We start from the raw sequence: 12,075 nt of genomic DNA, 5'->3' as shown, positions 1-12,075 counted from the left end.
TGAAAAGTCAGTCTTAAGATATTTTTTGGCCCAGTCTTGATGTTTTATCCTATGTTTTTTGTTCAAAGGTGATCGTTTTTCAGCCTTCCTTACCTTGGCCATGTCCCTGAGTATCGCACACCTTGTGCTTTTTGTTACTCCAGTAACGTTGCAGCTCTGAAATACGGCAAAACTGATGGCAAATGGCATCTTGGCAGCTTCACGCTTGATTTTCCTCAATTCTTGGGCAGTTATTTTGCACCTTTTTTGCCCAATACGCTTAATGCGACCCTGTTGGCTATTTGCCATGAAACGCTTGATTGTTCAGTGATCACGCTTCAAAAGTTTGGCAATTTCAAGACTGCTGCATCCCTCTGCAAGACATCTCACAATGTTGGACTTTTCAGAGCCCGTCAAATCTCTCTTCTGACCCATTTTGCCAAAGGAAAGGAAGTTGCCTAATAATTAAGCACAGCTTATATAGGGTTTTGATGTCATTAGACAACACCCCTCCTCATTACAGAGATATACATTACCTGATTTACTTAATTGTTAGTTGGCTCTCAAGCCTGAACAGCTTGGAGTAGGACAACATGTATAAAAAGTATTATGTGATCAAAATCTCTTATCATTGCTTTATTCAAAGGTAGTCACTCGATACATGTTAGGGCAACAGATGTAGGTTCCACAAAGGTAGAATCCCCATTTGGGTCCTTTTGATCCAAATGCTTTACTTTGTTGTGATCCTCGATAGTAACTGTAGAAAAGCTGATCCTTCAGATTTGGGGCCCACCTGTAGGTAACTGATGGTTGATTAGAAATATGTTGAGATACAGTACAGACCAAAAGTTTGGACACATCTTTTCATTTAAAGATTTTTCATGACTATGAAAATTGTACATTCACACTGAAGGCATCAAAACTACCGTATTTTTTGGCATATAAGACGCACCGTACTATAAGACGCACCCCAAGTTTGGGGTGAAAAATGCAGAAAAAAAGATTTTTTATAAGATGGGGGTCCGTCTTATTGTCCGAATTTAAGATCTCTTACCTGAGGGCAGGCAGTGGCAGAGCAGGGTCACAGGAGGCATGGTGGTGGCAGAGGTGAGGTGATGCTGAGGTGCGGTGGGCGGAACGGCGTGCACCTGAGCAGGGTCCCATCCTGCTTAGGTGGGCGATGCCATGGCCTGGTGTCCATGGGGAGGTTGCTGTGGCGGTGGCAGACGTGCGGTCACTTCCTCAGGTGGCAGCGGCCAGGGTCCCTTCCACATTTGAGGTGACGCCACAGCAGTAGTGAAGGAGAGCAGCAGAGCTGGGTGGTTTTCCTGGTGGCGGCGGGCTTACCGGCATTGTGGCGGCGACAGAGGTGCGGGCATGATGTGGCACGGTGAGCTGTATGGCGTGATCAGGTGCCATCCATATTTGAGGTGAATCCGCGGCCCGGTATTGATGGAGAGCAGCAGCGCTGGTGAGTTACGGTATTTTCCGGTGGCGGCCAGCGGATAAAAGTCTAAGCACTTGTCTACTGTTTCGCAGAGGTTACCGTTGCCTGATACAATGGGACGACCCGGTGGGTTGATGGAATCTTTATGTATTTTTGGGATGAAATAAATACAGGCCATTTTGGGATATTGAGGTACAAGATGATCCTTTAGATTTTTAGTGATGTGCCATCATTGAAGGCTTCCTTTATAATCTATGCACCCATTTTATTACAATATGCACTTTTATAATGGTCCTATTGCATAATTGACTAGTCCGTCTACTTCTTTCCACCAATTTGGAGTGTTCACTTTTGGGCCATAAATAAATTGTCTCCTTTTTCCAGCGTTGGTGATTATTCATAGTTATACAGCATGTATTCAGTATGTTAAATTGAGATTGAACATTGTTGTTCTTTCACAGCCATTTATATATTTTCTTTGTTATGTATTGATTATCCGAAGGATGTACTGGCAAATGGCTTTGTAGAATTGCAGGGATGCGGGATGCAGGAGGCAGAGTAGTTAAAGGGTTTATTACAGGGCATACTCCACGCAGGGAGAGAAAGGGTTAAAAGGGGAGTAAAACTGGATATTGTGTCAGGGTAAGAACAAACAGTTATGAAACAGTTAAATTTATCAGTCTGATGGTTTTGAAATCCCAGGTTGGCACCGTAAGTGACGCGTGAAGTCTGTGGCCTGATCCTGAAGAAAGTTAATGCACTGTATCCTGACAGAAGCGGCGTATCCTGGCTCTCCGAGGCGAGGTCCTGGGTTACCGGAACGACGACCGTGCTGTGAAGTAGTCTGTGGTACCGCCGGAATGTGTCTCAGGTCAGTGGCGGTGGCGGGGATGCAGCTACCCGGCTCTGTAGGATTCACCTGGTCAGACTTAGGCCGCTCGCTCGCGGCAGTCAGCGGAACGGTGCAAGACGGATTTCTAGTGACAGGGGTGAGTGGGCACACAAATATACGTTCCTCACAGTCAGTGTGCACAAGGGCTGGGGAGCTGCAGCGTAGGCCTGGACTATCGCGTCGCCCCACAGAGAGTGGATCAACCTTCTCTCTCTTCCTGCCAAGTGATCCTCTTTCCTATGCGCCATCCCTTTTATCCCTGACACTCTCCCTACAGTTGAGTGCAAAGGTCTGTCCTGTACAGAAAGCTTTCCCCCCAGCAACAATGGTGGCAGCCCTGATAGTTGCAGAACCGACATGCAAGAGGCATCACCAACCCGGTCCATCTTCCTACACTTTCTCATTAAAGGAAACCTGTCACTCAATTCATTCTGCCCAAACCACGGGCAGCATGGATCAAACTCGGGATGCTTTATTGCAGCAAAGTATATTTTTCTCTGAAACTTTCAAGAGTTTCAGATAAGATAAAGTTAGAGGATGTAGCCAAGGACAAGAAGTAGAGGCCAGACTTTTCCAGCTCTGCCTCCGGATGGTTTCTCCCTACGCCATTCCAGGTGATTGTCAGGTCTCTCCCATGGAGCAATTGTGCGATTTGACAGAAGCATCCGAGTTGTTATGATAATGATGAGTGAGTCCCCACTGGCATATCAGTGTAAGCATCGCTGCCTGTTCAATTGATGGGCCTGAATTGTACCAATGAGGGCTAACTTACTTTACTGACAGCGCTGATTAAAGGGAATCTGTCACCCCCAAAATCGTATATGAGCTGCGGCCACCGGCATCAGGGTCTTATCTACAGCATTCTATAATGCTGTAGATAAGCCCTTGATGTAATCTGAAAGATGAGAAATGAAGGTTATATTATACTCACCCAGGGGCGGTCCCGCTGCTGTCCGGGTCCAATGGGCGTCGTGGTCCGGTCCGGCGCCTCCTATCTTCATACGATGATGTCCTCTTCTTGTCTTCTTGCCGTGGCTCCGACTCAAGCGTACTTTGTCTGCCCTGTTGAGGGCAGAGCAAAGTACTGCAGTGTTCAGGCCCCGAGCCATACATCAGCCCAAGGAAATATGACATTAAAGGGGTAGCATTGCATAGGCAGAATACTCACCTCTTTGTTCTCTCTCTGTTGTTGAAGATTTTTACCTTTTATTACTTATCTTTACCTGGTACGGCTGATGAACAGGCTTTTTAAAGGTGCTGTAATTTTAACATTACAGTGGATTGAGAATTGAGTACTTTAATAGTAATTAATACTGTTCATACTTTTGTTCTCTTCTGTCACTAATATCAGATTTAAAAAAAAGTAATTATCAAAGAAAATTTATAAACCATACTTTAGAAACATAAGCACGGTATCACACATCCTGACTCATTGTCGCTCACTTGCCAGTAATATACTGTAGACCCTTTAAATACTTTGACTTAGAACCAGGCCACTTTCCTCCGGAAACTCAGAAGGAAGAATATGCCCAGTATAAGAGCGGAGAGTGATGTGGCACAGACATGGTTTGTTTGCTTGACAAGTAAAGAAAATATAAGTTGCAGGAGATTCGTGACACTGCATCTCTGCAAGATCTGGAAAGCCACAGGCAGTCAGGGACTTTAGATGGTGGCTAGAATTAGACTGTGGATATTCTATTACTCTCTTCCAACTAATCCCAAGTCTTCATCCAGTCATATGTGTTGTGTAAAAAATGTGATTCTCCAGATGTTGTATTAGTCTATACCTGATGAAGAGACCCGAGTAGTCTCGAAAGCTTGCAATTTGTTACCATCTTTTCAGTTAGCCATTAAAAGGTATCAACCACTGAGGACTCTCAATTCTAAATATTTTTCCATCCAGTCATACAAATTAGATAGCCGTTTGCTGAATGTTTTGACTGACAAAAATCTCTCCCAAAACCCCAATAAAAATGCATGACTAGCACTGTGTTTATGGTTTAGGTATGGTGAGAGGCAAGGGCGGACATATCATAGGTGCATTGGTAAGGGGCCTGTTTCCACCTCCAAAGTAAGTGAAATTTTGCATTGTAATGAGCTATTGAACTATGAAGGGCCCATTTACTATTCTTGCACAGGGGCCCTTTTTGGTCCACCAATGGGGAGAGGGTGATAAATGGATACTAGACAAATTTTCAGGTGGCTTTGTAGCATGGCATGGGGTTGTAGCTGCAGGCAAGGCACTCATCTTCTCCTGTTACACCCCGGCTCGCTACATGAAAGATTGGGTCCTGTTTGGGTGTTGGTGCTCTGAGGGCCTTGCGCCCTTGTTGGCCACCTGTAGCCAATGGTGTTGGCTGGCAGAACTACAGGTTTCATTGTTCAATAAAGGAGACTTTCCCTCTAAAACACAGTCTTTACTGACTGATAACTGGGTTATATACAGTTGTGTGAAAAAGTGTTTGCCCCCTTCCTGACTTCCCATTCTTTTGCATGTTTGTCACATTTAATGTTTCAGATCACCAAACAAATTTAAATATCAGACAAAGATAACACAAGTAAACACAAAATACAGCTTTTAAATGAAGGTCTTTATTATTAAGGGAAATCCAAACCTACAGTGTCCTATGTGAAAAAGTAATTGCCTCCTTAAAATATAAATTAATGTGGCTTATCACATCTTTGAGAATCTGAGTTGAAATTCCCTAGCCAAACCCAGGCTTGATTACTGCCACAGCTGTTCTCAATCAAGACATCACTCAAATAGGACCTACCTGACAAAGTGAAGTAAACCAAAAGATCCTCAAAAGCTAGACATCATGCCGCAATCCAAAGATTTTCTGGAACAAATGAGAAACAAAGTAATTGAGATCTATCAGTCTGGTAAAGGTTATCAAGCCATTTCTAAAGCTATGAGACTCAAGTGAACCACAGTGAGAGCCATTATACACAAATAGCAAAAACATGGAACAGTGGTGAACCTTCTCAGGAGTGACCGATCGTCCAAAATTACCCCAAGAGCGCAGCAATGACTCATCCAAGATGTCATAAAAGAACCAAAGAACTGCAGGCCTCGCTTACATCAGTTAAATTCAGTATTCATGACTCTGCCATAAGAAAGAGACTGGGCAAAAAAAGAGTTCCAAGACAAAAACCACTGTGGAGCAATTATAACATAAAGGCTCATTTCTGTTTTGCCAGAGAACATCTTGGTGATCCCCAAGACTTTTTGGAGAATACTCTGTACTCTGGACTGACAAGACAAAAGTTCAACTTTTGGAAAGGTGTATGCCCTATTACATCTGGTGTAGAAGCAACACAGCTTTTCAGCAAATGAACATCATGCCAATAGTAAATTATGGTGGTGGTAGTGTGATGGTCTGGGGCTGTTTTGCTGCTTCAGGACCTGGAAGACTAGCTATGCGAACCATGAATTATTTTGTCTATCAAAAAATCCTGAAAGAGAAAGTCCAGTCATCTGTTCATGACCTCAAGCTGAAGCGCACTTGGGTTATGCAGCAAGACAATGATCCAAAACACACCAGCAAGTCAACCTCTGAATGGCTTAAGGAAAACAAAATTAAGACTTTGGAGTGGCCTAGTCAAAGTCCTGACCTTAATCTGTATGAGATGCTGTGACACGACCTTAAAAAGAAGGTTCATGCTTGGAAACCCGCCAATGTGGCTGAATTACTGAAATTCCGCAAAGATGAATGGCACAAAATTCCTCAGAGCATTGTAAAAGATTAATTGTCAGTTATCGCAAATGCGATTGCAGTTGTTGCTGCTAAGGGTGGCCCAACCAGTTATTAGGTTTAGGGGCAATCAATTTTTCGCACAGACCTCTAGGTTTGGATTTCTTTTTCCTTTGTCTAATATTTAAATTTGTTTGGTGATCTGAAACATTTAAGTGTGAAAAATATGCAAAAGAATGGGAAATCAGGGGGGGGGGGCAAACACTTTTTCATACAACTGTACAAGGGGTAGCGGGTACAAAGTCTTATGGAAGATTCCTTCACAGTGTAAAGCATTTTCACACAAACAGTATCCTTCCACTGTAGTTTACTCCAGGGCCAGTGAAGATCACTGTTTCACCCTACTTTATCACAGCCTAGCTCTCTACTTGCTAAGTCTTTCTACCTGCTCAGTGATTCTGCGTCCTATTTCTTCCACTACTGGCACCCTGTATCTGTCGCTCGAGACCCAGACTAGTCCCACAACCCTGTTTAGGTCTGCTACCTTCAGCGCTTAGCAAGCTCAGGGTTTCTCATGACACACAGTCCTATGCAAGGGCCCTTTCCAGTGGAAGGACTCTCTGCCTCTTCACTGACTTCAAGATCACTTTACTCCTTTGGGATAGACAAGAACCCACAGTTCACATTAAATGGTTGGGAGGTATCACCAAAATCATCCAGTTTGGGCAACTAATCTACAGTATATGGCCATCTTTTGCCACATTTTTTTTATTTGAAGATACCCTTTAAGTTCTTCAATGTGTCATGTGGTGTTTTTCATCCATGATTTGCACTGAAAAGACATGGAAAGAGCAAATATCATCTAGGCGCCTTAATATGGTTTTTAGATTTTATCAATCAACATAGCATGGCCTGGCGTTTGCTTTACCTTTCATACAACATTTGGCCCAATTTGCCATCATTTTGCTTGTACATACAGTTTCCAAGGTTAATAATGGAAATCTGTCTGTAAAAATCAAATTACACTCTTATGGTCCATGTGGGATCTAAATTTTTTTGCCTTCTATAGACTTGAATATGTGAGTCACATCCATTACTCAGGTGAAACTAGTGCATGAATTTTTTTCTCATGGACACTTAGACTGAAAAAAAAATCATGGAAAAAGAAAAAGATGTCAGTTAGAAAAAAAATGGATCTTGGAAACAAGTATGGTAAATATCGCATTTTAGCATCCCACACTTGGTGAAACACATATCTGATATCAGGATGGTAATTGTTTCGGTTTTCTAACATTTCATACTGAAGTCAAAGTGTGTAGTTTACATGATTCCCAGAACAGGCTCAGTATTAGAAAGCTCACTGCAAGTTGATTTCATTTGGAGTAGCCATGACGAAGGATCAAGCAACACCACTACGTCATCACAGGTCATTGCCGCTAGGCATTACTGGGAACGGGAGATGCCGGGAGCATCGCTAATGCCTTGGCTGGATCCGGGGCCGCCGGAAGGTGAGTATATAACTATTTTTTATTCTTTTTTTAACAGGGATATGGTGCCCACACTGCTATATACTACATGGCTGTATTATATACTACGTGGCTGCTATATACTACGTGGCTGTGCTATATACTATGTGGGCTGTGTTATATACTACGTGGGCTGTGCAATATACTACGTGGGCTGTGCTATATACTACGTGGGCTGTGTTATATACTACATGGCTGTGTTATATACTATGCAGGCTGTGTCATATGCTATGTGGCTGTGCTATATGCTACGTGGGCTGTTATATATTACATAGGCTGTGTTATATGCTACATTGGCTGTGTTGTATGCTAAGTGGCTGTGCTATATGCTACGTGGCTGTGCTATATACTACATGGGCTGTGTTATATGCTACGTGGGCTGTGTTATATACTACATGGGCTGTGTTATATGCTATATGGCTGTGCTATATACTGCGTAGCTGTGCTATATGCTACGTGGCTGTGCTATATACTACATGGCTGTGTTATATACTACGTAGCCTGTGTTATATACTATGTGGGCTGTGCTATATACTACGTAGCTGTGCTATATGCTACATAGCTGTGCAATATACTACGTGGCTGTGCTATATACTATGTGGCTGTGCTATATACTACGTGGCTGTGTTATATACTACGTGGCTGTGTTATATACTACGTGGCTGTACTATATACTATGTGACTGTGCTATATACTATGTGGGCTGTGTTATATGCAGCATCAATAGTAAAACGATAAAATGTTTGTCTACCCACAGGTATGCTGCTATTCTACTCAGCTTTCCCTGCTATGTCTTTCCATATGAAGTGCATATAATTCCCACCTGGTATGCTTCTATTCTACTCAGCTTTCCCTGCTATGTCTTTCCATATGAAGTGCATATAATTCCCACCTGGTATGCTGCTTGTCATGATTCTCAATGGCGAGAGAACATAGCCCAGCATATATAAGAACTAGCTCTTGGAAGATGGAATCTAAACTGACCATGAACTAAACCTGCCGCACAATTAACAGTGGCCGGGTAGCGTGCCTACGTTTTATCCCTAGACGCCCAGCGCCAGCCGGAGGACTAACTAATCCTAGCAGAGGAAAATACAGTCCTGGCTCACCTCTAGAGAAATTTCCCCAAAAGGCAGACAGAGGCCCCCACATATATTGGCGGTGATTTTAGATGAAATGACAAACGTAGTATGAAAATAGGTTTAGCAAAATCGAGGTCCGCTTACTAGATAGCAGGAAGACAGAAAGGGCACTTTCATGGTCAGCTGAAAACCCTATCAAAACACCATCCAGAAATTACTTTAAGACTCTAGTATTAACTCATAACACCAGAGTGGCAATTTCAGATCACAAGAGCTTTCCAGACACAGTAACGAAACAGCAGCTGTGAACTGGAACAAAATGCAAAAACAAACAAGGACGAAAGTCCAACTTAGCTGGGAGTTGTCTAGTAGCAGGAACATGCAAAGAAAGGCTTCTGATTACATTGTTGACCGGCATGAAACTGACAGAGGAGCAAGGTTATATAGAGACTCCCACATCCTGATGGGAACAGGTGAACAGAGAGGATGATGCACACAAGTTCAATTCCACCAGTGGCCACCGGGGGAGCCCAGAATCCAATTTCACAACAGTACCCCCCCCTCAAGGAGGGGGCACCGAACCCTCACCAGAACCACCAGGGCGATCAGGATGAGCCCTATGAAAGGCACGGACAAGATCGGAGGCATGAACATCAGAGGCAGTCACCCAAGAATTATCCTCCTGACCGTATCCCTTCCATTTGACCAGATACTGGAGTTTCCGTCTGGAAACACGGGAGTCTAAGATCTTTTCCACAACGTACTCCAACTCACCCTCAACCAACACCGGAGCAGGAGGCTCAACGGAAGGCACAACCGGTACCTCATACCTGCGCAATAATGACCGATGAAAAACATTATGAATAGAAAAAGATGCAGGGAGGTCCAAACGGAAGGACACAGGGTTAAGAATCTCCAATATCTTGTACGGGCCGATGAACCGAGGCTTAAACTTAGGAGAAGAAACCCTCATAGGGACAAAACGAGAAGACAACCACACCAAGTCCCCAACACAAAGCCGAGGACCAACACGACGACGGCGGTTGGCAAAAAGCTGAGTCTTCTCCTGGGACAACTTCAAATTGTCCACTACCTGCCCCCAAATCTGATGCAACCTCTCCACCACAGCATCCACTCCAGGACAATCCGAAGATTCCACCTGACCGGAGGAAAATCGAGGATGAAACCCCGAATTACAGAAAAACGGGGACACCAAGGTGGCAGAGCTGGCCCGATTATTGAGGGCGAACTCCGCCAATGGCAAAAAAGCAACCCAATCATCCTGATCCGCAGACACAAAACACCTCAAATATGTCTCCAAGGTCTGATTAGTCCACTCGGTCTGGCCATTAGTCTGAGGATGGAAAGCAGACGAAAAAGACAAATCTATGCCCATCCTAGCACAGAATGCCCGCCAAAATCTAGACACGAATTGGGTCCCTCTGTCAGAAACGATATTCTCCGGAATACCATGCAAACGAACAACATTTTGAAAAAACAGAGGAACCAACTCGGAAGAAGAAGGCAACTTAGGCAAGGGAACCAAATGGACCATCTTAGAGAAACGGTCACACACCACCCAGATGACAGACATCTTCTGAGAAACAGGCAGATCCGAAATAAAATCCATCGAGATGTGCGTCCAAGGCCTCTTCGGAATAGGCAAGGGCAACAACAATCCACTAGCCCGAGAACAACAAGGCTTGGCCCGAGCACAAATGTCACAAGACTGCACAAAGCCTCGCACATCTCGTGACAGGGAAGGCCACCAGAAGGACCTTGCCACCAAATCCCTGGTACCAAAGATTCCAGGATGACCTGCCAACGCAGAAGAATGAACCTCAGAGATGACTCTACTGGTCCAATCATCAGGAACAAACAGTCTACCAGGTGGGCAACGATCCGGTCTATCCGCCTGAAACTCCTGCAAGGCCCGCCGCAGGTCTGGAGAAACGGCAGACAATATCACTCCATCCTTAAGGATACCTGTGGGCTCAGAATTACCAGGGGAGTCAGGCTCAAAACTCCTAGAAAGGGCATCCGCCTTAACATTCTTAGAACCCGGTAGGTATGACACCACAAAATTAAACCGAGAGAAAAACAACGACCAGCGCGCCTGTCTAGGATTCAGGCGCCTGGCAGACTCAAGGTAAATTAAATTTTTGTGGTCAGTCAATACCACCACCCGATGTCTGGCCCCCTCAAGCCAGTGACGCCACTCCTCAAAAGCCCACTTCATGGCCAAAAGCTCCCGATTCCCAATATCATAATTCCGCTCGGCGGGCGAAAATTTACGGGAAAAAAAAGCACAAGGTCTCATCACGGGGCAGTCGGAACTTCTCTGCGACAACACCGCCCCAGCTCCGATTTCAGAAGCGTCGACCTCAACCTGAAAAGGAAGAGCAACATCAGGCTGACGCAACACAGGGGCGGAAGAAAAGCGGCGCTTAAGCTCCCGAAAGGCCTCCACAGCATCAGGGGACCAATCAGCAACATCAGCACCCTTCTTAGTCAAATCACTCAATGGTTTAACAACATCAGAAAAACCAGCAATAAATCGACGATAAAAGTTAGCAAAGCCCAAAAATTTCTGAAGACTCTTAAGAGAAGAGGGTTGCGTCCAATCACAAATAGCCTGAACCTTGACAGGATCCATCTCGATGGAAGAGGGGGAAAAAATGTATCCCAAGAAGGAAATCTTTTGAACCCCAAAAACGCACTTAGAACCCTTCACACACAAGGAATTAGACCGCAAAACCTGAAAAACCCTCCTGACCTGCTGGACATGAGAGTCCCAGTCATCCGAAAAAATCAGAATATCATCCAGATACACAATCATAAATTTATCCAAATAATCGCGGAAAATGTCATGCATAAAGGACTGGAAGACTGAAGGGGCATTTGAAAGACCAAAAGGCATCACCAAATACTCAAAGTGGCCCTCGGGCGTATTAAATGCGGTTTTCCACTCATCCCCCTGCTTGATTCGCACCAAATTATACGCCCCACGGAGATCAATCTTAGAGAACCACTTGGCCCCCTTTATACGAGCAAACAAATCAGTCAGCAGTGGTAACGGATATTGATATTTAACCGTGATTTTATTCAAAAGCCGATAATCAATACACGGCCTCAAAGAGCCATCTTTCTTAGACACAAAGAAAAAACCGGCTCCTAAGGGAGATGACGAAGGACGAATATGTCCCTTTTCCAAGGACTCCTTTATATATTCTCGCATAGCAGCGTGTTCAGGCACAGACAGATTAAATAAACGACCCTTAGGGTATTTACTACCCGGGATCAAATCTATGGCACAATCGCACTCCCGGTGCGGAGGTAGTGAACCAAGCTTGGGTTCTTCAAAAACGTCACGATAGTCAGACAAGAATTCAGGAATCTCAGAGGGAATAGATGATGAAATGGAAACCAAAGGTACGTCCCCATGAGTCCCTTT

Source organism: Ranitomeya variabilis, chromosome 3 (assembly GCF_051348905.1).
Source record: "Ranitomeya variabilis isolate aRanVar5 chromosome 3, aRanVar5.hap1, whole genome shotgun sequence".
NCBI lineage: Eukaryota > Metazoa > Chordata > Amphibia > Anura > Dendrobatidae > Ranitomeya > Ranitomeya variabilis.
The sequence above is the reverse complement of the archived record's forward strand: the minus strand, read 5'-3'. Positions refer to the sequence as shown.